This window comes from Urocitellus parryii, chromosome 9 (genome assembly GCF_045843805.1).
Source record: "Urocitellus parryii isolate mUroPar1 chromosome 9, mUroPar1.hap1, whole genome shotgun sequence".
Classification (NCBI taxonomy): domain Eukaryota; kingdom Metazoa; phylum Chordata; class Mammalia; order Rodentia; family Sciuridae; genus Urocitellus; species Urocitellus parryii.
In genome coordinates, this window is record NC_135539.1 from 100,622,339 (window position 1) to 100,645,916 (window position 23,578).

Here is a 23,578-nt window from a genome sequence, read left to right on the forward strand (position 1 = left end):
TAAAAAGGGCAGTAATTTGTTTTTAGGGTCCTTATTTTTTCAGCCACCCAACATATCCTATGTTCATTCTTCTGTTTCAGCATTTACCAGTCAGAGAACAATCGAGAAGACACTAATTTGAGTATATCACATCTTGAAGGTTAAAATAGGAACTGGTGAGATTTTATAAATAAAATATGTAACAAGAATCCAGAAATTTGGATATGAATGAATGTCAGTAACTCCATTTTTTAATTTGTTCTTTTTAAATATGCATGACAGTAGAGTGTATTCTGGCATATTATTGTACATACATGGAGTATAAATCCCTTCTTATGGTTGTACATGATGTGGAGAGTAACTCCATTTTTTATGAGAAGTAGACAATGGGTACAGAAAGAGACTTCATCTAGGAAAATTGCACAAGATGCATTTGCTCAATCTGACAAATGTGCTCTCTGTTCTTCACATCTATCATCTTTACACAGGATAAGTTCTGTTTTTGTTAGATGAGGCAGAGCACAGAGCCAATGACATCCCCACAATGGGTGTTTATAAGCACTGAATTTAATAGGGTCTTTCTTTATTTTTGATAAGGGAAAAAAAAAACAAGTTAACCCTAAGTGGAATAAAAGAAATGTCATCCTGAAAAGAACTAGTTAAAGGGGAAATGTAATCATTTTGAAATATTTCAAATAATTCTGCTCTTCTTAACAAGGATTACCTTCAAGAAAAATTATTTTTCCAGAGCCTAACCCACTATTTTTTTTCTCAAAGCTTAATCCACCAAGGGGAAGAGAAATACTCAACTCTAGCCCACTCTGGCATTCCATATGGGGAAAGGAAAAGTAATTCATTCCAACCCATCTAGCATTCTCTTCCACAAAAGGTGAGTTTAAAAATAAATTGAAGGATTGGCAAAGTTCAAAGTCAAAGTAACAGACTTACAAAAGACTAAGACCTAACCATGGGAATATACAGTGTTTGAGATGCCTCCCCAAATATTAACACATTATTAAAGGACTATTTACTACAGCTCACATTACCCACTACATCATGAACAGATCTTAAAAGCCATAGAAAAAAACATAAACAGGGTTTGCAGAGAAGTAGCAAGCATCAGTCTGAAACTCAGATATGGTAGGGATATTTGAATAATCAGATTAGGGATTTAAAACTACCTTTATTATGAGAAGACAACAAAAGGGTAGAGTAGAGAGCATACAAGAACAGACAGGCAAGGTAAGCAGGGTGATGGAAATTCTAACAAAGAACCAAGAGGAAAATCCAGAAACCATAAATAGTGGGACAGAAAAAAAGTAATTGATAAGCTTGTTAGGTGGCTAGGCTTGGCCAAGAAAGACTGAAGATATGTCAGCAGAAACTTACAAACTGAAAAACAAAAAGAAAAAAAAAAGACCAAAAAAATGTAATAGAATATCCAAGAACTATAAGAGAATAGAAAAAATGTAAGTCTAACTTACTAGAGAAATGAGAAAATAACAACAACAACAACAAAAAAAAAAAACCTTAAGATTTCCCCCCAAAGTAATGATATACATGAAACTACATATCTAGGAAGTCCAAAGGACACTAAGCAGAAGAAAAGGGAAAAAAATAAAAGAAAAAAGAAAAAAAGAAAAATCCGCCTAGACATATCATTTTCAAAATACAAAAACTCAAAGAGAAAAATCTAAAAAGATGACAGACCAACTTAAATTTAGGAGCAATGATTTGCATCTCATCTTCTGAAATTAATGCAAGCAATAAGAGAATAAATTAAATGTTTATAGTGTTGAGAAAATAGAAAGGAAAGATAGACACCAACCTAGGATTCTCTTTCTCTGTGATTAACCTTGAAAGTGTAGAAGAGAGTTTCTCCAGGAAAAAAAAAAAAAAGAAAGAAATATTTTGCCAATAGGCCTGCATTATAACAAAAGCTAACAGTTCTTCAGAGAGAAGGAAATGGCTTTAGGTCAATGTTTATTTAAAAAGAAATTTTAAAAACACATGAGCAAAGAAATAAGTGAGGGAAAAATAAAAATGTTTTATTTTTTGTTATTCTTAATTGTTTTAGTAATTAATTGATCTTTATTATTCTTTTAGTCACTGTATTTGGGTTTTCCAGAGAAATAATAAAGACCAATTAATTGCTGCAGGTTCATGTTCCAGAGTCTAAAGGCTGAAGAATGTGGAGTCAGATGTTCAAGAGCAACAGCTGCAGCAAAAGACCTGCCCACTCCAGAAGAGGAGCAGAAAAAGCCTCAGGCTCTTCCTTTTCCTTCACTCCCTATTCTGTCTGGTCTCTCATCATTGGATGGTGTTCAAGCCACACTCAGTCAGCAGACCCACCTGCCAGTATTCTCTTGTAACCTCCTAAAAATAGACACACTGTGGATTATGCTTTACCAATTCTTAGGCACCCTTCAATCCAGTCAAGTCACTACCCCAAATTGACTGCCGCAATGTCCATATGTCCACAGAATCTTCATGATTTTTTTCTTCTTGATATTAGTGATTTACATGTTTATTTCCCCCACCTCGTCTGATTAAAGATCTTATTGATCTCTTAAAAGAACCAAATTTTAGTTTTGTTGATTTTTAATTTTATTGCTATGCATTCTAATTTCTATTCTTCTGCTTATTTTGAATTGAATTTTCTCTTCATTTGTAATTTCCTAATGTTAGGGCTTAGATGATTTTATACCAAAAACTCTTCTTTTCCAATATATACATTAAATTCTATAAATGTCCCTGTAAGTATTGCTTTTGATGAAACCCACAAACTATGATTTGTACTCTGACTTGCATTTAGTTAAAAATATTTATATAATTTCTTATGAGAGTTCTTCCTTAATGCATGCATGTTATTTTTTTTAAGAGAGAGTGAGAGAGAGAGAGAGAATTTTAATATTATTTTTTAGTATTTGGCGGACACAACATCTTTGTTTGTATGTGGTGCTGAGGTTTAAACCCGGGCCACACGCATGCCAGGCGAGCGCGCTACTGCTTGAGCCACATCCCCAGCCCAGCATGGTTATTTAGAAGTGTGTTGTATAATCTCCATCTATGGTGGAAATTTCCTATTATCTTTCTGTTACTGGTTCCTAGTTTAATTCCCTGTGGTGTGGGAATAGACATTGTATTATTTCTATTCTTTAAAGTTTGTTACAATGTGTTTGATGGCCCAGAATGTGGTCTATCTTGGTGAAAGTTCCTTGTGAATTTGAGAAAACTTGGTATGCTGTTGCTGTTAGATGAAGTGGTCTATAGATGTCCATTAAACCCAGTTGAATGATGATGCTGAGTACAACTTTGTCACTCCTGATTGATTGCCTGCTGGGTATGGACCTCTCATGTAGAGGGCTGTGGAAGTCTTCAACTTTGAGAGTGTATTCATCTATTTCTCAGTGCAGTTCTATCAGCTTTTGCCTCACTTATTTTGACCATTTTGTTTTACATTGCATTTCCTTTTGAGAAACATTTTATATGCAGACTAGCCAAGTTTCTATTAACAGGATCATCACTTACATGCCTCAACTTCTCTATAAGTATGGCTCGTTGGGCATTTATACCTCTTTAAACTTATTTTCTTAATCCTGAAACTCTAGTTTAATCCCAAAGCAGCTATCAAATGGATGTTGTAACTTGTAAATTACATTAACACTTAATTTCATTCATTTAATGTAACAGTTATGGAAAGTAAATACATACTCTCAAGAGTTAAATACATTACGTTTCAAATAAAACAGTGAACACTTAATATGAATGTAATTATTCACAGCATTCTTATGGAATCAAGTCTGTCATATTTACTAAAGAAGTAACAGTAAATTCTAACTTAAGTATATAAGAAATTCACATTTCAATTACCAAAGACAAAGTCTGATTTATGTTATATGGGTCACAATTTCAATCAAAAGAATAGTTTTTTGTTGATTTTAGGTATGACTGTGTAGTTTCTAGCTTATTGAAAAAGCTAAATCTCATTGGGATTATTTAAAAACTAGTAAGACATTAACTTTTATTTTGGTGACAGAGAATTTGGCCAAAAATCACTATGCAAATTATATGAATATTTATTATATGTGATTATCACCTTCTAATGATAACTGATTTTTCCTTACTTCATATGAAGTTGTATATTATAAAACAGTAAGCCTTAAAAGCCAAATTAATTCTACTTGAAATAGTCATACTCTTCAAATATATGTTAAATAAATATCTGTCCATTTTATTTCCAAATAAAAATAATAATGAATCACTAGTTACATATCTAAAACACAAGCAAAACCCATCAAAAAAAAACCTTTAATTAGTGTCACTTTTTTTTTGTCTAGGAGGTTAATATAACAACTCTTTCTGCATGTTAAGAAACAGTATGTATTTCTTATATTTACTTTAAAACAAACATAGAAAACTGTGTCATATTTCATGTAGGCATTCCTCTGAGGATATGTAAGTATTTCATTCTTCATTCATGTTTTAATTTACTAACACCTGATATACACCAAGAGCAATGTTAAAAATTAAGATCAAAAAAGATCTCTAGTTTCTAATAATGGTGGAGGAACTTAGAAAATTAACCTTGCTGATAGAAATTATAGAATTTAAAAAAAAAATGAAATGAAACAAAATCAGCTCTTTGATGGAGAGAGAGAGAGAGAGAGAGAGAGAGAGAGAGAGAGAGAGAGAGAGAGAGTAAGAAGGCAGAATCTTGGAGTCTGGGAGTCATGCTGGGTGAAATCCACATTTATTTAATTTTTCAATAAGGACACTTTTGGGCTGTGTTTTATATGAAGAATAAAACTAAAGAAGAAAGTTCTATTATTGGCTGAGAATTGGAATACAGTGCTTCTAGAATGTTTAGAAACTGAGGAAGAAAAATCCCTGTTAAAGAATCATTCAATTCCAATACTGCTGTGTCTACAGTTACATTAAATCATGAATCTTACACTGATTCAAGTGGAAAACATTTGGAATAGAGGTAATCATTAGTTTTCCTTTATCCTTCTTATATAATAATTACTTTTTAAGAGTTTTTAATTATACTTTATCTAAAGGTTTAAAGTCTAGATTCAAGTGTGTGTGTGTGTGTGTGTGTGTGCGTGTGTTCATGTGTCAAGCGGACACACATCCTGCACTTCCTGAAATAAAAAAAAAGAGTTGATATCTTTGATAATAATACTATTGATTTCACTTTTGTTTCTCCAAGTCAGTGAAAGAATCTTCTTAAATTCCAGTGGGACATTTCCTAGTTTTCAAATGTGATCTCTTGAGAATAAGAACCAATTCAATTTGACAGCCATACCTGATACCTTAATCCTCCATATTTTAATCATCTGGATTTTGCAATTCTATTGTGTTTTGTAGGAAAAGCAATTGTGTTATGTGAGAGATGAAACTTTGCAGTTTTCTCATGTTTTATTTTTTCAAGTCTGTTTTAGAATTTTTCCATCTGGATGAGTAATGCAGAGGGATTTTTTTTCTCTTCCATTGCTATCATCCCTTATGTGAATTATTAATATATGTTTTTATTTATAATCCATTACCTTTAAAAAAAAAGAGTCATGGATGAGCAAGATCCAGCTGCACTTGGGCTCATCAAATGTCTCTAACTATTTTTCAAAGTTTTAGCATATTCCCAAACATGTTTTCATGAGCATTTTCTCTATATTTACAGTCCCTTGTGTATTTAAGGGAAATGTAAGCCTTATGTTTCTTTTTCATTTATACTTAACTCATCAAAATATTTTGTAAAGCAATTTAAATGTCCAAGGAGATTTTTATTACTGATTTTTTAAGAAACAGAAAGACCTATTTCTCCAATAGTAGAGTTGGGAGGTGGCATATAAAATCAACAACTAAAGTTCAGTTTGGAGTTTGAAACCAACAAGGGTAGAGTATGTTCTAAACTTGGCAAATCCTGCCCTAAATCACTTGTAGGAAATCTTCCTTTGCTTACTATGAACAAGCAGTTTTATAACTGAGCTTCATCATGGACCTTAATGTTCAATTTTAATTTCCTTGTATCTAGCTATAGGTCAAAAAACAGTTTTTCAGAATATAAAATACAGATATACTATGTGAACATGGTATAGAATCCATGTATCAGCTAATCTGGAAAGAATAATTTTAATTTCTGGTTTGTGACAAAACATTAAGAAACTGAATTATTCTGCTTCTTTAGAGTTTGCCAAGCTAATTAATTAAATGAGCAAAAATGAAATAAGTTAGAGATACTTCAGTTATTTAAAACTTTGAGTGGTTTTAAAAACTTTTTGCAATTTTTGTACAGGAAATCAGTATAGCAATCAGACTACTTGTTAGGCTAATCATTAAAGCCAGCAAAACTTAGATTAGATAGCAATATTAACAGGTTAAATGAGTATATTAGTGAGCCAAGTAGGGACACCTCCTGAACTTCTTGAAAGAAAAAAAAAGAGTTGATATCTTTTATAATATATGATTGATTTTTTTATTGTTGGTTGTTCAAACATTACATAGTTCTTGATATATCACATTTCACACTTTGATTCAAGTGGGTTATGAACTCCCATTTTTACCCCGTATACAGATTGCAGAATCACATCGGTTACACATCCACTGATTTACATATTGCCATACTAGTGTCTGTTGTATTCTGCTGTCTTTCCTATCCTCTACTATCCCCCCTCCCCTCCCCTCCCCTCTTCTCTCTCTACCCCCTCTACTGTAATTCATTTCTCCCCCTTGTATTATTTTTCCCTTTCCCTCACTTCCTCTTGTATGTAATTTTGTATAACCCTGAGGGTCTCCTTCCATTTCCATGCAATTTCCCTTCTCTCTCCCTTTCCCTCCCACCTCTCATCCCTGTTTAATGTTGATCTTCTTCTCATGCTCTTTGTCCCTACTCTTTTCTTAGTTACTCTCCTTATATCAAAGAAGACATTTGGCATTTGTTTTTTAGGGATTGGCTAGCTTCACTTAGCATAATCTGCTCTAATGCCATCCATTTCCCTCCAAATTCTATGATTTTGTCATTTTTAAATGCAGAGTAATACTCCATTGTGTATAAATGCCACATTTTTTTTTATCCATTCGTCTATTGAAGGGCATCTAGGTTGGTTCCACAGTCTTGCTATTGTGAATTGTGCTGCTATGAACATCCATGTAGCAGTGTCCCTGTAGCATGCTCTTTTTAGGTCTTTAGGGAATAGACCCAGAAGGGGAATAGCTGGGTCAAATGGTGGTTCCATTCCCAGCTTTCCAAGAAATCTCCATACTGCTTTCCAAATTGGCTGCACCAATTTACAGTCCCACCAACAATGAACAAGTGTACCCTTTTCCCCATATCCTAGCCAGCACTTGTTGTTGTTTGACTTCATAATGGCTGCCAATCTTACTGGAGTGAGATGGTATCTTAGGGTGGTTTTGATTTGCATTTCTCTGACTGCTAGAGATGGTGAGCATTTTTTCATGTACTTGTTGATTGATTGTATGTCCTCCTCTGAGAAGTGTCTGTTCAGGTCCTTGGCCCATTTGTTGATTGGGTTATTTGTTATCTTATTGTCTAATTTTTTGAGTTCTTTGTATACTCTGGATATTAGGGCTCTATCTGAAGTGTGAGGAGTAAAGATTTGTTCTCATGATGTAGGCTCCCTATTTACCTCTCTTATTGTTTCTTTTGCTGAGAAAAAACTTTTTAGTTTGAGTAAGTCCCATTTGTTGATTCTAGTTATTAACTCTTGTGCTATGGGTGTCCTATTGAGGAATTTGGAGCCCGACCCCACAGTATGTAGATCGTAGCCAACTTTTTCTTCTATCAGACGCCATGTCTCTGATTTGATATCAAGCTCCTTGATCCATTTTGAGTTAACTTTTGTGCATGGCGAGAGAAAGGGATTCAGTTTCATTTTGTTGCATATGGATTTCCAGTTTTCCCAGCACCATTTGTTGAAGATGCTATCCTTCCTCCATTGCATGCTTTTAGCCCTATATGATTGATTTTAATTTAGTTTCTCCAAATCAGTGAAATAAGTTTTGATTTATTAATAAGATTCTTAAGCAGATAGCAAGGTTTATTCTCCCATGAATTGGAGGGTTTGGGGTAAGACTAGGAGATATGACATAGAGAAAAATGTCATGTATATCTAATTTCGTACCTTAATTCAGACATTTAACTCTCTGAGCTGATTTTCCCAATTGTAAATAGTGGGTAACATCCTCATTGCTGGCTTGTTGCATAAATGGTTAGGAAACGGAGTCAGTTCTCTTACAGCATGAGGGCTCACATGACCAGTGGTGCTCAAGCTTCAGTGAGACCACTACCTGGAGGAGGAAAAGATGGTCTCAGTGTAACTTTGGTGCCAAGGATGATTTCAAGGCTCTTCCAACACCAATCTATCTATTCCTTTCTTTTTCCCAAGGATATATCTGTAAATTTTTCAAGTATATGTGGTCTAGACTTCCATAGCATCATTTTGACATATGATCTACAATCTAACAATTCCCTAAACAGCCACTAAACTCAATTGAGGAAAAATTATGTATTCCATTTCAAGAAGACTGGAAAATAATCCAGAAGGAGGCTTAGCGGAGTGTACTCTTCTCTAATTTTGAGTATTCCAGTGTTGGTAGGAGAGGCACGTAGCTCATGAGAAACTGTTTTTGGCTGAGGTTTTTTAAAGCATGAGTTCATTATAAAATAAAACAAAACAAAAACAACTTTTCTTCAGAGAGCCATAGAAATAGAATGGTCCCTAAGAGGAACCAATAAGAGCTGTCCTCTTTTGTTTTTAATATGGCCTCTCTTTCATTAACAATCTATTCTGTCACACAATTATCAACTTTATTACTAGAATTATGAGAAAAACAAAGTTGGGCCGCTAGTCCTCTTTATTATTAAAAAAAAATTCTCAAAAAGAGAAATTCTACAAAGATATCAATCTTTGGTAATAGGAATAGTTTAACTCGCTAGTAAGTATGATGAAAATACAACAATCAAAGAAATCCTGGATTAATCAAAATTATGTATTTTTAAATTTGTATTAAAGTGAGAATTTCTTTATTGGTATACTTTTTGTGTGATTTGTAAATCAACATGGCACTGATTATGTTGTTTCTGAGAAGTGGGTAAAAGATTTAGTAGAACAATCTACCTAAAAATGAAAAACACGAAGAAACCACAAGAAAAGAAAAAAAGGAGAGTTTTAACAACATGAAAATTGAAGACTCATTACTTCAAACTAAACTCAAGTTCAAATATGTAGCTCTGTGGTACAGTACTTAATCAGCAAGCACAAGGCTCTGGGTTTGATCCCCTGCATGAGCAAAAGTGAAAACAAACAAATGAACAACAGACTAAAAATCAAAATTTAAAGACAAAAAGCACTGAAAAAATATTAAGAATATTTAATTCAAAAATTGAAACATGCTTGCTAAATAAATGTTGCTTACCAATAAAAAAAATAGGAAAATTAGCAAAGAATGCATTATAGATGATTCACAAAATAAGTGACAGAAATGGACTTAAAAAAATATCCAGTTTCTTTAATAATAAAGTAATTTCCAATAGGATGAGCAACATGATACACTTTTTACACATTTGGTCAATAAAAAAAATGTTGAAGTATGATAATCTTCACTGTGGGTACAAGCGTGGTAAACCAGATATTACCCCACACTGGAAGGAGGAAAAACTTAAGACATGTTTGAAGTAGGTGTCAAAGAACTTTAAAACTTTAATCCACTTGCCTCAGCATTTCAAAATCTAGATACGTCTCTTTAGAAATTATCTGAGAGGAAAAAAAAAACAGTGGAGGTTCACAATGATACTTAATAGGGGTAAAAAATTGAAAAATATCAACAAGGTCTAGTACTTTTTCAATATTTTACCACCCATGTAATAGAATATTATGGAGCTATAAAATTAATGTTTTAAATAGGTTTTAATTGCAGAGAAATGACAATGATAATTTAATCAGAAAAAATGTCAGTTTAAAAAGCTTTCATATGGCTGACATGCATTGATTTTATATGACACATACTTTATTTCATGTACCTTCTAAAATAACCTCATGTGCTATTCTCAATCATCACATTACAGGTAAGGAAACTGAGCCATGGAGAGATGAAATATAAAGAGAAAAGTAGAATTCCAGTTTGGGTATTTGTGTAATTCTGAAGGCCACATGCTCATTCTTACACTTTAGTCTCAGAGTGGAGGAGGAACCCTTTTTCCATTTCTGTAAAGGGAATTGAGTGATGTTGTCAACAGGATTGCAGAAGTGGGAGGACAGAGGTGAGGGAGGCAGGCTTTTGAATCTGCTGTTTGTCATTAGGATTTGTTTTTCTTTTCCCTAAGGCCTCACTCTGTCTTTTAATTATAGGTCAGCTGACTCTGTAACTGAAAAGTTGAGTAGCAGATTAAATACGGCCTGCTGTTACTGTAATGAGGAATGATTAGGATCTAAGATAGTTCTCTCTCTTGCATGGAAAACACCAATTAGTATTAATGAATCACTGCTTGTATGAGACAGGCATGTTTTTTAGTTTTCTCAAAGTATGAGAGTAACTTAACTTTGCCTAAGATATTTTTGTTTCTTCTTTCTCCTTCTCCTTTTTTATTTGCCTAATATTTGAATGAAACCTTTACTTTCACCAGAAGTTTTTAGGGATACCCTTTAGAAATGATGATTAAGAGTAGAATTAAATTTCTCATGTTAAAAACAAACATACTGAGACTAAAAACTAAAAGCCTATTTTTGGTTGCATGTCAGAATTAAACCTGTGTATGTTTTTTTCCCCCTATCTTAATCAAGGGCTGATTTTATGTCTTAATTATAGGAGCGAGGAAGATGCTGTTTGTCAGAAACAGTTGGAATGGTTATGCTTGTTTATTTGTGGTATGTGATATAAACTCTATAAAACTTTCTGGAAGGTAATTTGGCATTTAATCAAAAAGTCTTTAAAATGTTTATACTATTTGAGAAAACAAAAACATTTTTAGAAATATATCCTAAGAAATAATTATAGACAAAAAATTTGTAGTTATAATGCAAAAAGTTGAAAACTCCCTAAAAATGTACAATGAGACAATCCTATTATAATAGGATTTTTTTTAATCTGTTGGTTCTCTGAAGTACCCCTAGTGCCAAGAATAAAGCTTGTTATATAGTAGATGCCAATAAATATTTGTTGTATGAACTAATAAATAATATGTAATTGATAAAAGGCATTTTTTCCAAAAGTATTTATGATAAATTTTTAAAGTAAGTGAAAAGGATAAATTTGTATATGCAGTATATTAAACTTATTTAAAAGTGAAAACATATTTAAACAACTGCATAATTCTGTATATAAGTGAATTTGGAGGCATACAAAACAAACAACAGTAGTTGCCTTTAGGAAATAGGATTTGAGATATGGAGGGCAGAGAGATAGGTTTACTTTTACTTTATATTATTTTTATGTAGTTGGTTCTTGATCCATGCAGATTACTTTTAATTTTAGAAAGCTAACTAAAGGCTTCTGTGTATTTTTCTCTATGTGTAGTATTTGAAGATTAAAAGTCAATTTGAAATGTCCCCACCAAAATAAAATTATTTAATTTATTATTTTCTGCTTTGTAAAATTACTGTAGAAAATTTTCAGTATGCTTTTTTATGTTTTTTTAATTTCCTCATTGAACCTATACTACATGATAGTAAGAATCATTAAAAAGTTAAAAAAAAATGGGGCTGGGATTGTGGCTCAGCGGTAGAGCGCTTGCCTAGCACGGGCATGACCTGGGTTTGATTCTCAGCACCACATAAAAATAAAGGCATTGTGTTGTGTCCATCTACAAAAAAGATTCATATTCTCTCTCTCTTTCTAAAAAAAAACAGTTTAAAAGATATGATTAATTAAGGGAAATTACTTTTCTGTAGACTTGTTTTTCTGAATTGAGGATTATGCTTCCCAGGAGGTGCGGGGATAGTGCAAGAAGGGTATTTCTATACTTGAGACTCAGACATGTTGGCAATTAAAAGTAAAGATAAATAGGGAAAGTTTCTGAAAATAAATGTCCAAAATTTCTATAGGGTCTTTTAGAGGATGGAGAATTTGACAGGGAGAAGAGATTAGAGAAAATGTTTTGTGGCTGGATTTAGGGAAATCACTTTTCTGTAGACTTGTTTTTCTCCTTATAGAGCAACTGCATTTAAGAAACTTTTACCTCTTTGTTTGGTGCTGGAATAAACCTAGTAGAATCTGGGCAGAGGATTGGATTGAAATACAGCACAGAGAGACAGAATTCTTGAGACAGAATGAAGGTACAGATATTCTAGAGGGGCCATGACCCTTAGAGAAACTCTGACCTTCTATAGTATGAGTTTATTTTCTTACGTGACGTGTTTTGCAAGTGTCATTATTGGTTTTCCATATCACTCCGGAGAAGCACACATCCTGTGTGTCTCTATTCTAATTATAGCTCTATTCCTCACATGGTATCCAGGCAGGACTTTGAACACGACCATGAACATGGAGAAGCTGGCAGCTTCATTCTCTTATGGGCAACAAAATGGACCCTCAGCTACACTTTACTAGAGGTATAAATGCTATACATTTGGAGATGTGATCTGGTCCTTCAGGAAAGCTGCACTGGGCTTTGTTATTGCTGAGCAAGAGCCTCATGACCTACTCTTCCTCATCTCCCTGCTACTTCCGTTTCCAATACCCTGATTTCTGCTGGTATCCTCAGCTGCATCTGATCTCATCTTGGTCTCAATCACTTCATTGTCAAACTGATTAAATGACATTTTACTTGATTATTCTGAGGAACTTGGCACCATGGGCTACTCTTCCTTCCACAAGATTTGTTTTTGGACCTCATGAATGAAATAGAGGTGTTCCCAAATGATCTGACACTAGTTCTTTTCCCACCCAGTGTTTCCAGGAAATCTCAAATGCTCATGTGCAACTACTTCATAAAAATGTACTTTCCTTCCAGATCTATATCATATGCACCTCCTTCTTAAAGTTTTCCCAGATCTACCCTTCACGGACATCAAAAACTCCAGTAGTTCCAGTTCCACAAAATACTATGTATCATTTTATGACAATTCTCATTCCATTGGATTTTCATTGTTCCTTTCACAACTTCATTTTCTGTAGGTCTGTCAATGCAAGGATCAACTCAATCTGAGAAGCTTTTCAGGAATATAAAGGAAAAAAAATGAAATGGATGAAAGAGAGTACAAAAGGCATGGAGGACAGCGAAAAAGCATCTGATAGAAGGGTTCTGGATTTGCCTGGACAAGAAATCAAAACAATTGGAATAGATGAAATAATATAATTTAAAAAAAAATTTATGGAGCTAGAAAATGTTTACTTATGAAATTGGAAAGCCTCGATGCATTCTTGGCAAAATTAATAAAAAAGAATTTGCACGCTATTTGGGTAAAAGTATAAGGCAGCGTGAAGAAACAAAAAATGAATCTGGCTTTTAGCTTTTCTGTTATATTTACAATTTTTGTGGGGAAAATTTCGTGATATAAGCATTTTATTCATACATAATTAGTCTTTTATGTGTGAAAGCAATAGAAAAACATCAGATGTACAATGTTTTAGCAAATATTGTTCCCAATTGGAAATTTTTCTTAAGACAGTCTGTCTTAATTATGCTGATTAAAAATGAATGCTCAGAATGGGGACGGGTATTGTAACAAGAGGGCTGGTAGGTTACCTGATATAACTAACATCAGCCATGGTACACTGACATAAGAAGAGTTATAACTAAGAGCTTAGTTCCCTCGCATTGTGTATTGCCTCATGACTGGGTCTCAGCGATAGAATATGAGCTAAGTAACATATGATTCCAAATCCAGCTGTCCCTAATTTCTTTACTCATATACTGGCTGAACGGAGAGACATCTAAACATATAGAAGAAAACAGAGCCACAAAATGTAAGGAAACCTTGCCCCTGAATTACTATGCGGACCAGCTTTTCATTAGATGGTGAATTATTGTGTTAAGCTGCTGAAATTATGGGATCATTTGTTAAAGCTATTATCTCATCCTTACAAATACCTACAAAAACAAACAAAAGATATCAAGCTGCCATTATGGTCATGATTTTTTTTTTACAGTTTTTTTTTTCACTTCACTTTTCTTTGAATTCTATGGTTCCTTCTCCTAGTATAATTTAAATGAAGAATTGTGTGCCCTGCATATGGTGATAAACTATACTGATTTTATATCATCTTGGTTGTTCCATGCTTGAGCTTCTAGTTACATATTTTCTCCATTCTTCTCAGCTTCTATCACAGTAATAAGCATATAGTAGGCGTTTAGTAATTGATGTTAACTTATAATTGTGCATATGGAAAATTTATATTTTCTGGATCTAGGTATCAAAACAGTAGATCTCAATCTTTCAACAGATGCCAAAGCCTTACTTCATAGATGGTAATGATTATCTAAAAAATGTTGAATGTTCACTTTGGGACAACACAGCTGTGGCACTGTAGATATAAGATGGAACAAAGTTCCTGCTGTCAGGAAGCCTATCTAGAGGGGGAAGATAGAAAAGGAACAAGTAAGGAATCAGTGAGCAATAACTTTTACTGGGAAAAGTAAAGAGGTTAAGCAGGGGAAGGATTCTTGGAGAGAGAAGTGGACTGTTATAGGCAGAAGTGATTTCTGAGTAGGAACTAGAAGAGATTAAGGTGTATACTCTATGAATTCTAGTAGGAGAATGTCCTGCATAGAGGGAGCAGCCCCTTTAACCTTCTAAAGTCAGGAAGGAGCTCAGATTGTTCAAAAAATTGTAGGATGAGTTCAAATGTAAGCTATAGTAAGAATGAGAAGTGATGATATAGAGAGATGATTGTGGGCCATATCAGAGTTTGGACTTCAGACTGATACCTATAAAATCTCACTTTTTTTCCTGTCACCAAAAATTCTGAAATATATTAATATTTGTAGTTTCAAATGAAGAGAATTAGGTTAGGAATATTTAAGTAATACATTCCAAAGTAAAGTATAAGACAAGAGGCAGAATCTAGATTATATCCTAAATCTTATCCTAAATTGTATTCTAAACATATTCTTCAGGTAACCACTGGGAAATTCTACCTCCAGAATTTTGTCAAAACTACTAATGGTCTTAAATGCATGTTACACCACACATATTCAGAATTAAAAATTATCATCTCTTCTTTAAGCACTGTCCCAGTAGTCCAGAATGTCTTCTTCCTCCTTGAGGAAAATAAAACATTTCTCCTCCAAGTAAGAAGTTTGAAGAAATCTGCCATGAAACAATGATACTGAATTTCTTTGCTTTTTCACGGGAGCATGTTTGTAATTCAGGACATTTTTTTTAATGAAAACTTTAACATTTTGTTTGGGTGTTAGCCTAAAAAATATTAACTATATCCTGAATTATCTGGCCTCTCTAGAATTAACCACCTCCTGGTAAATTCAGTGTCAAGTCAAGTTGTATTACTTTTTTGTTGGGCTAATGGAGGTAGGAGAATGAGTGATAGCCAACCCTCAAATAGGAAAGGAAGGTTAAGTATTTAGGTGTACATGTATGGATGGGTGCCACAAACTGCCCGGTCCCGGGCCGGCTGAGTCCCGCTCCTGCTGCCGAACACTGCCTGCGGCACCCCTGCTGAGCGATTCCCTGCTGAGCTGTCAGTGCACTCGGGCTTGCAATCTTGCAACCCGGTTGGGCACAAGAACACAAGCCAGTCAAACTGAGACAAAGTTTTATTTAGAGAGAGGCCGTGTGCGTCCCCTAACAGGTGGGTCCGCCACGTGTGTGTTCTACCTGAGCCGGGGGGGTTTCCCCTTCCCCCGGAACACCCTCCTACCATCCTTTCCCAACCAATGGGAACTCTCCCATTACAAGAGTGACATGAGTAACCTGAGTCCTGAAAATGGGCCCAGCTAGACAGCATGAGTCCAATTACCATATGAATGTGAATTGCTGGCTGGCGGTCATAAAATCCAAAGGTGCCTGTATCAATATTTTTGCTGTGGCTCCTAACATCTGCCCCCTACTGTTTAAATAAACAACAGGCAAATGTGGCTAGGGACCGTGCCTGTTAGGTATGTCCAATTCACATATGGTTCTTACCCGTCATGGGAAAACTGACCTTATTGCGTCAGTCTCCTGGCTTAGGTTGATACCACTGTAACCGAATCATACCCGTCACTGACTACCGGTCCAGTATATAGCCATACCTGTGTAATAGGCCTATGCACCAGTGGGGGGGTGAGGTTCTTGCCTCACCTCTGTTGGCCCCCAAATTTAACCTTGGTGCCAGTGGGGGGGTGAGGTTCTTGCCTCACCTCTGTTGGCCCCCAAAATCAGACCATCACTAGCAGAAGGGAGAAAGACGCAGAATTGCCACGACACCAAGCCAATTGACGGCTCCTTTGGAAACACTGGTGACACATCGGCTAAGATATTTAGCACTACCAGTTCGCTGTATCAACAAATAGAGCACAATGCATACAGGTGATACATAGTCCAGGCAAGTTGTGTAAGCAGTTCAAAGTGGAGGAGTCTATCAATATGTCCATTTCCTCCCAAGGTAAATTAAGTCCTTGATTGAGCAGTTCAAATTGGAGGAGTCTATCAATATGTCCATTTCCTCCCAAAGTAAATTAAGTCCTTGATTGAGCAGTCTTATTGAGTTATTTTGATTGATGTATCAATTTATACAGTTTATAGTGATAGCTATCATAAAAGTTGTAGTTTGGTCTAGTCTTCACCGGCACTGGGATGGAGATGGGAATTATGGCCATGTTGCTAAAGAGACATTATCCTGAACAGAATTATGAAATATAATGAAAAGGAAAGGTGAAAGTAAACAAACATATCTGTTAACCACCTTTAAAAACAAAATTTAATAACAGCTGTTTACCTAAAGTAAATTAAACCATATAAGTCACGTGACTAAATTTTTTTTTTTTTTGAATACTTGTATCTATATATACATGAGCGCTCCTTATAAATGAAATATGGACATACACACATACAGACATACAACACAAAACAGCATACATAACATAGAACATATAAGACAATAGTAAATAAAGGCCTTGTAGCTATAGCTAGGTGAAATCTCCATTGCAATGTTTAAAAACTTTACAGTTAAAAAAAAATAAATAAATAAAACACAGTCAAAAAAAAATAAAACTGATCAGAAAAACATTAACCTAGGTTTGTATGAGCTTAAAAAATAGGTAAAATAAAATAAAATAAAATAGAACTTTATGATGTGGGAAAAATGCAAATAATAAAATAGATATTGAAAAAAGCACCGTGGTAAATCACTGTCACAGATGCAAGAATAGCCAGGCTGGAACTCTGGATATCAGCTGTTATGGATTTGAGTCAAATCATCTTCTTTTTCTGTAGAAATTGTTTTAGTTAATCTCTCTGGAATCCAAATTGGTTGCTGTTCCTCCTGTGGAAAAACACAGACGGAGCCCCGACTCCAGACTATTACTGGGTCCGGACCTTTCCATTGTCCTGTTAGAATATCTTTCCAAAGTACCTTAGGCTTATGTACATTTTTCGGATACATATGTCTTTCCGCAGCACTAAGTCCTGATGAATCCAAATTTAGAAAGTTTAGAGTAAAAAGGGTTATTTTAAGTTTATCTTTGGGGGATATATACCCCTTACTAATTCCCTCCCTTTGCTTTAATAAGTACATTTTTATAGTTTGATGAGCTCTTTCAACTATGCCTTGTCCCTGTGGGTTGTATGGGATTCCTGTTATATGAGTAATGCCAAATGATGAGCAAAATTGTTTAAAAGACTTGGAGATGTAACCAGGACCGTTATCGGTTTTTAACTGTTTAGGAACACCCACAGTGGCAAAATTTTGTAAGCAATGAGCTATAACATCTTTAGTTTTTTCTCCGGGATGAAGGGAGCCCATCAAAAATCCAGAAGAAGTATCAACTGTAACATGTAAATATTTTAATTTTCCAAATTCTGGCAAGTGTGTGACGTCCATCTGCCAAATATGGTTAGGTATCAGTCCTCTAGGATTGACTCCAAGATTAACTTGTGGCAAAAATGTCACACAATTTTGACATTGTTTTATTATATGTCTGGCTTGTTCTTTAGTTATTTTAAAACGTTTTTGTAAAGTATTAGCATTGACATGGAACCTTTTATGAAAATTTATAGCTTCTTCTATTGTGGAGAAAATATGTATGTCATGTGTAGATTTATCTGCTAGTTCATTACCCAAACTAAGGGCTCCAGGCAATCCTGTATGTGCTCTGATATGTCCTATAAAGAATGGATCCTTTCTATCCCAGATTAGACTTTGTATAGCAGAAAACAAAGAGAAAACAGTAGAGGAAGGAGAAATCCTACCAGCATCTTCAAGAGATACGATAGCATTAACTACATACTGACTATCAGAAAATAAATTAAATGTAGAATCTTTGAACATCATAAAAGCTTGCAATACTGCATTGAGCTCTACCTTTTGAGCTGATTGTTTGGGTACTAAAAATGTAAAAGTTTGATCAGGAGTAACTACTGCTGCTGTACCATTATTTGACCCATCAGTGAATATATTTGGAGCATTTATGATAGGGGTTTTTCTTGTCATTTTTGGAAAAACTACAGGATGCTTAGACCAAAAGGACAACAAAGGATTAGATGGCAAGTGATTATCAAATGCAACACTAGATTTACACATGATTATTGCCCAAGTATTTAACTCATTAGCTAACTCATCAATTTGATCCATAGTATATGGAGTAATAATTTTATTGGGAGAAATCCCAAACACTCCTTTTGCTGCTTTTATTCCTTTGAGTATTAATTGCCCTACAGCCTCAGGATATCTAGTAAGAATAGTATTAGGAGAATAAGATAAATGTATCCATAATAATGGACCTTCTTGCCAAAATACCCCTGTAGGAATATTTTTTGTCGGTAATACAATAAATAATAAAGGCAAACTTATATCAATTCTATCCAAATGCATATTTTCCATATATGTTTCAATGATTTTTAATGCCTTTCTAGCTTCAGGCGTTAACATGCGGGGTGAATTTGGATCTGATGGACCTTTTAAAATATCAAATAAAGGTCCTAATTCTCCTGTTGGTATGCCTAGATAAGGCCTTATCCAATTTATATCTCCCAATAACTTTTGAAAGTCATTAAGTGATTTGAGTTGATCTACTCGTATTTGAATTTTTGGTGGACGGACCATGGTTGAGGATAATAGAACTCCTAAATAATTAATTGGAAGATTTAATTGTACTTTATCTATTGCTATCTCTAGATTATAATTTTTTAATAAGTTTGTAAGCGTGGCATAACATTCTAGCAATGTGTTTTTATCTTTATGTGCCATTAACACATCATCCATATAGTGAAATATCTGTAGTTCAGGGTTTTGATTTCTAAGTGGCTGGATTGCTTTATCAACATAAATTTGGCACAAAGTTGGGCTGTTAGCCATCCCTTGAGGGAGTACTTTCCATTCATATCTCTGATCAGGACCTTCATGATTCAGTGCAGGGATAGTAAATGCAAAATGTGGACTATCCTCGGGGTGAATTGGAATTGAGAAGAAACAATCTTTAATATCTATAGCTAGAACATGCCACGTTTTTGGTAGAGCAGACAGTTGGGGAATCCCTGATTGAGCAGGTCCCATAATAACCATCTCATTATTAATGGCTCTTAAATCTTGTAATAATCTCCATTTACCAGATTTCTTTTTAATAACAAAAATGGGAGTATTATGGGGAGATACGGAAGGTTGTATATGTCCTTCCGCTAATTGCTGTTTGACCAGATCATGGGCTACTTGTATCTTTTCTTTAGTTAGGGGCCACTGAGGAACCCACACTGGTCTTTCTGATTTCCAAGTAATTTTGATTGTCTCAGTGGCCCTTTTTGAAAACCCAATCCATGTTTATCTATCTCTTGATCTACTTGAATTGGTGCTGTTATATCTTGTTCTTGATCTCTTAATCTCTTTTCTTTTTTAAAGCCTTGTTTTGCCCTAGTAGTGGGCGCGTTAGGATTGACGTTATTTGTTAATGTCAATCCTAATTGATCTAGGACGTCTCGTCCCCATAAATTTATGGGGAGATGGTCCAATACATAGGGCTGTATAGTTCCTTCACATCCTTCAGGATCCCTCCAATCTAATACCATTGCACTTCTATGGGGATTAGTTGCCACTCCTAGGCCTCTAAGCGTTTGGGTCGCTTGCTGTAATGGCCAATGTTTAGGCCATTCCTGGCGAGATATGATGCTGAGGTCAGCGCCTGTGTCCAGCAGTCCATTAAAATCATGTCCTTGAATATTTAATTTTAGCATAGGGCGAGAATCTAAATTTAAAGATAGCATAGCCCAATCTACACCTGTGGAGCCTAATCCCTTGGAACCTCTTTCTACATTACAACTGGAAAATTTATCATGTAGGCTTGGTATTATTAATAACTGTGCTATTCTATCTCCTGATGAAATTACTGATATACCTCTTGGAGAACTAGCTATGATTTTTATTTCACCCTCATAATCGGGATCAATTACCCCAGGACTTATCATAAGTCCTTTAAGTGTAGAAGAACTGCGTCCTAATAATAAGCCTACTGTTCCCTGGGGAAGAGGTCCTTTTACTCCTGTGGGAATGATTTGAACTCCCATCTCTGGAGTTAATACTGCTCTGGCAGAGGCACAGATGTCCAACCCTGCGCTCCCTCTAGTCTGTCTGATGAGGGATCTGATGGATAATGCGTCCTGGGCACCACCTTGATGGTGCTGCTGGGTTCCTCCATTGCCCCGTATATTTGTGGTTTTGGGCCCCGGGGCATTGGGCCCTCCAATTCGTTTTTTGACAACCGGGCCTGATGCCTTTCTCCACGATATCGTGGGTAGACACTTGGTCTTTGTCCATTTTTTGATAATGGAATACCCTCTATGGTGGTTTGAGAATGGCATTCATTAGCCCAATGTCTCCCTCTATGGCATCGTGGGCAAATACCCGGGATTCTACTCTTTTGATACTTAGCTTTGTTAAACCCTCCTCCTATGGGGCAATTTCTTTTAAAATGCCCTTCTTGATTGCAATTATAGCATGTTTTTGGCTTGGTACTTAAAGCCTGTTTTACTTCAGCTGCCATGACTTGTCCTTGTTCATTAATGTCTCTACATAATTTAATATATGTGTTTAAATCTTCCTGTTTCCACGGTCTAATGACCTCTTTGCAGCAACGATTTGCTTGATCGTAAGCCAGCTGTTTTATAAATGGCATTGCCTGTTCTGTATTTTCAAATGTCTCAGAGGCTGCTTCAATAAGTCTAGCTACAAAGTCAGCGTAGGGCTCATTAACTCCTTGTATTATCTTAGATAGTTGACCTTGAAAATCCCCTTGTCCCTTCAAAGTTTTCCATGCCTTAATTGCATTTATAGCGATCTGAGCGTATACGCCAGGATCATATCTGAGCTGTTGCATTTGCTCTTGAAATTCCTCTTTTCCCAGTAACATTTTCAGGTCTCGTTCAGGGTAACCTGCTTCTGCATTTCGCCTAGCTGTCTCCTTGCAAAATTCCTCATTGGCAATTTTCCATAATAAATACTGTCCTCTATTTAGCACAGAATTACACACGTTAGCCCAATCTGCTGGTGTTAAGTTCCAGCCGGTAATAGATTCGACCATACTGACTGTGAAGGGAGCGGCCGGGCCGTAGGCTGCTACAGCTTCCTTTAATTGCTTTATTATTTTGAAATCTAAGGCACGGTAAACTCGTTCTTTTTCTTCTCCCTGCTCAACTACAGGGCATGCTAGTTTTTGGGGTCCCGCCTCAGGATTCCGTTCATCATCTATGGAGGCAGGTAAAGCTGTTGGTTGAACTATGCCCTCTGGTGGTGGAACGGAGTTAGTAGCAGCCTCCCTATCTGACGACCGTTTTTTCCCTGAGCTTGCCTTGTTCAAATTTTCTTCTATCTGACTAGCTTGAGAGACCTTTTGTTTTGCTTGACCTAATATGTTTTCTGCCATGGCCTGGACCTCTAACAATTTACTTAACAGTTTTTCGGTTTGTTTTTTACTAGATTCTAATCTACTATAAAGGTAACGTAACCCAATAAGATAGGATAGAAGAAAGCCAAAACAGAATGAAACAGAAACGGAGAGGAGGAAAATGATTATGTCAATTTTCTCTCTCTCAGGGCCGAATAACTTCAAACCTTGAGTTAACCATTTATCCCAACTCGTCTGAAAAAATTGTAAGGCTAGAGAGCCTGAAATAAGAGCAGAATAAATCAAAACAGAAATACCCATTCTGTCGCCTTTCCTTAGGGGCGAGCGATATTACTCACCTTTAAATTTTGGGCGTTCCCGGTACAGGGCCACCAAAATGCCGCAAACTGCCCGGTCCCGGGCCGGCTGAGTCCCGCTCCTGCTGCCGAACACTGCCTGCGGCACCCCTGCTGAGAGATTCCCTGCTGAGCTGTCAGTGCACGCGGGCTTGCAATCTTGCAACCCGGTTGGGCACAAGAACACAAGCCAGTCAAACTGAGACAAAGTTTTATTTAGAGAGAGGCCGTGTGCGTCCCCTAACAGGTGGGTCCGCCACGTGTGTGTTCTACCTGAGCCGGGGGGGTTTCCCCTTCCCCCGGAACACCCTCCTACCATCCTTTCCCAACCAATGGGAACTCTCCCATTACAAGAGTGACATGAGTAACCTGAGTCCTGAAAATGGGCCCAGCTAGACAGCATGAGTCCAATTACCATATGAATGTGAATTGCTGGCTGGCGGTCATAAAATCCAAAGGTGCCTGTATCAATATTTTTGCTGTGGCTCCTAACAGATGGGTGTTGTTCAGGACTTCAGAGTGAAAAAGTGTGGAGACAACAGAGCTATCCTATGAAACCCAGTCTTCCAGTTCTGCCTAGTGGATAGTGAGCTGTGCCTGGGTCATCTCTCTGTAATCAGCAATCAAGGTTTAGCAAGGCAATGCCCTTTGACATATGGAATGACTAATTATTTAAATGTATTGGTCCTGAAATTCTACTTACTTTGTAAATTTACTTTGATTTTACAGCCACAGAGAGCTGTACACTAGTAATTTATACCTTCTTTATGTCAGTACGTATTAAAGAAACACTTGATGATAATTTAAATTCAAATTGAGGTCTGCAGAAATGCTTTCTTTAAAGGAGATTCATACATTTCTCAAACCTATAAAATATTGATTTAAAAGGTAAATGTCACATACAGGAAAGATCTGTTAATATACTTTGGTAACTTTGTTAGCATGAGGACTATAGCTCATATATATATATGTATATATATGTATATATATGTATATATATATATATATACATATATATAAAACTTTTACTATTAGAGTGATAATTAAATGATAAATATACAATTGAATATATTTTATACTTCAAAATGATATTATAGATACATTTTTTCCCACTTGGAAAAATGTTCATGTATTGTTCAGTGGAAAAACTAACCAACAGAAATCTATATATAATTTAATTTCATTTAAGAAAATATGTGCTTGTGTGTTTCTGATGTGTATGTGCAAAATCTATGAATGGAAGAATACGGCTGAG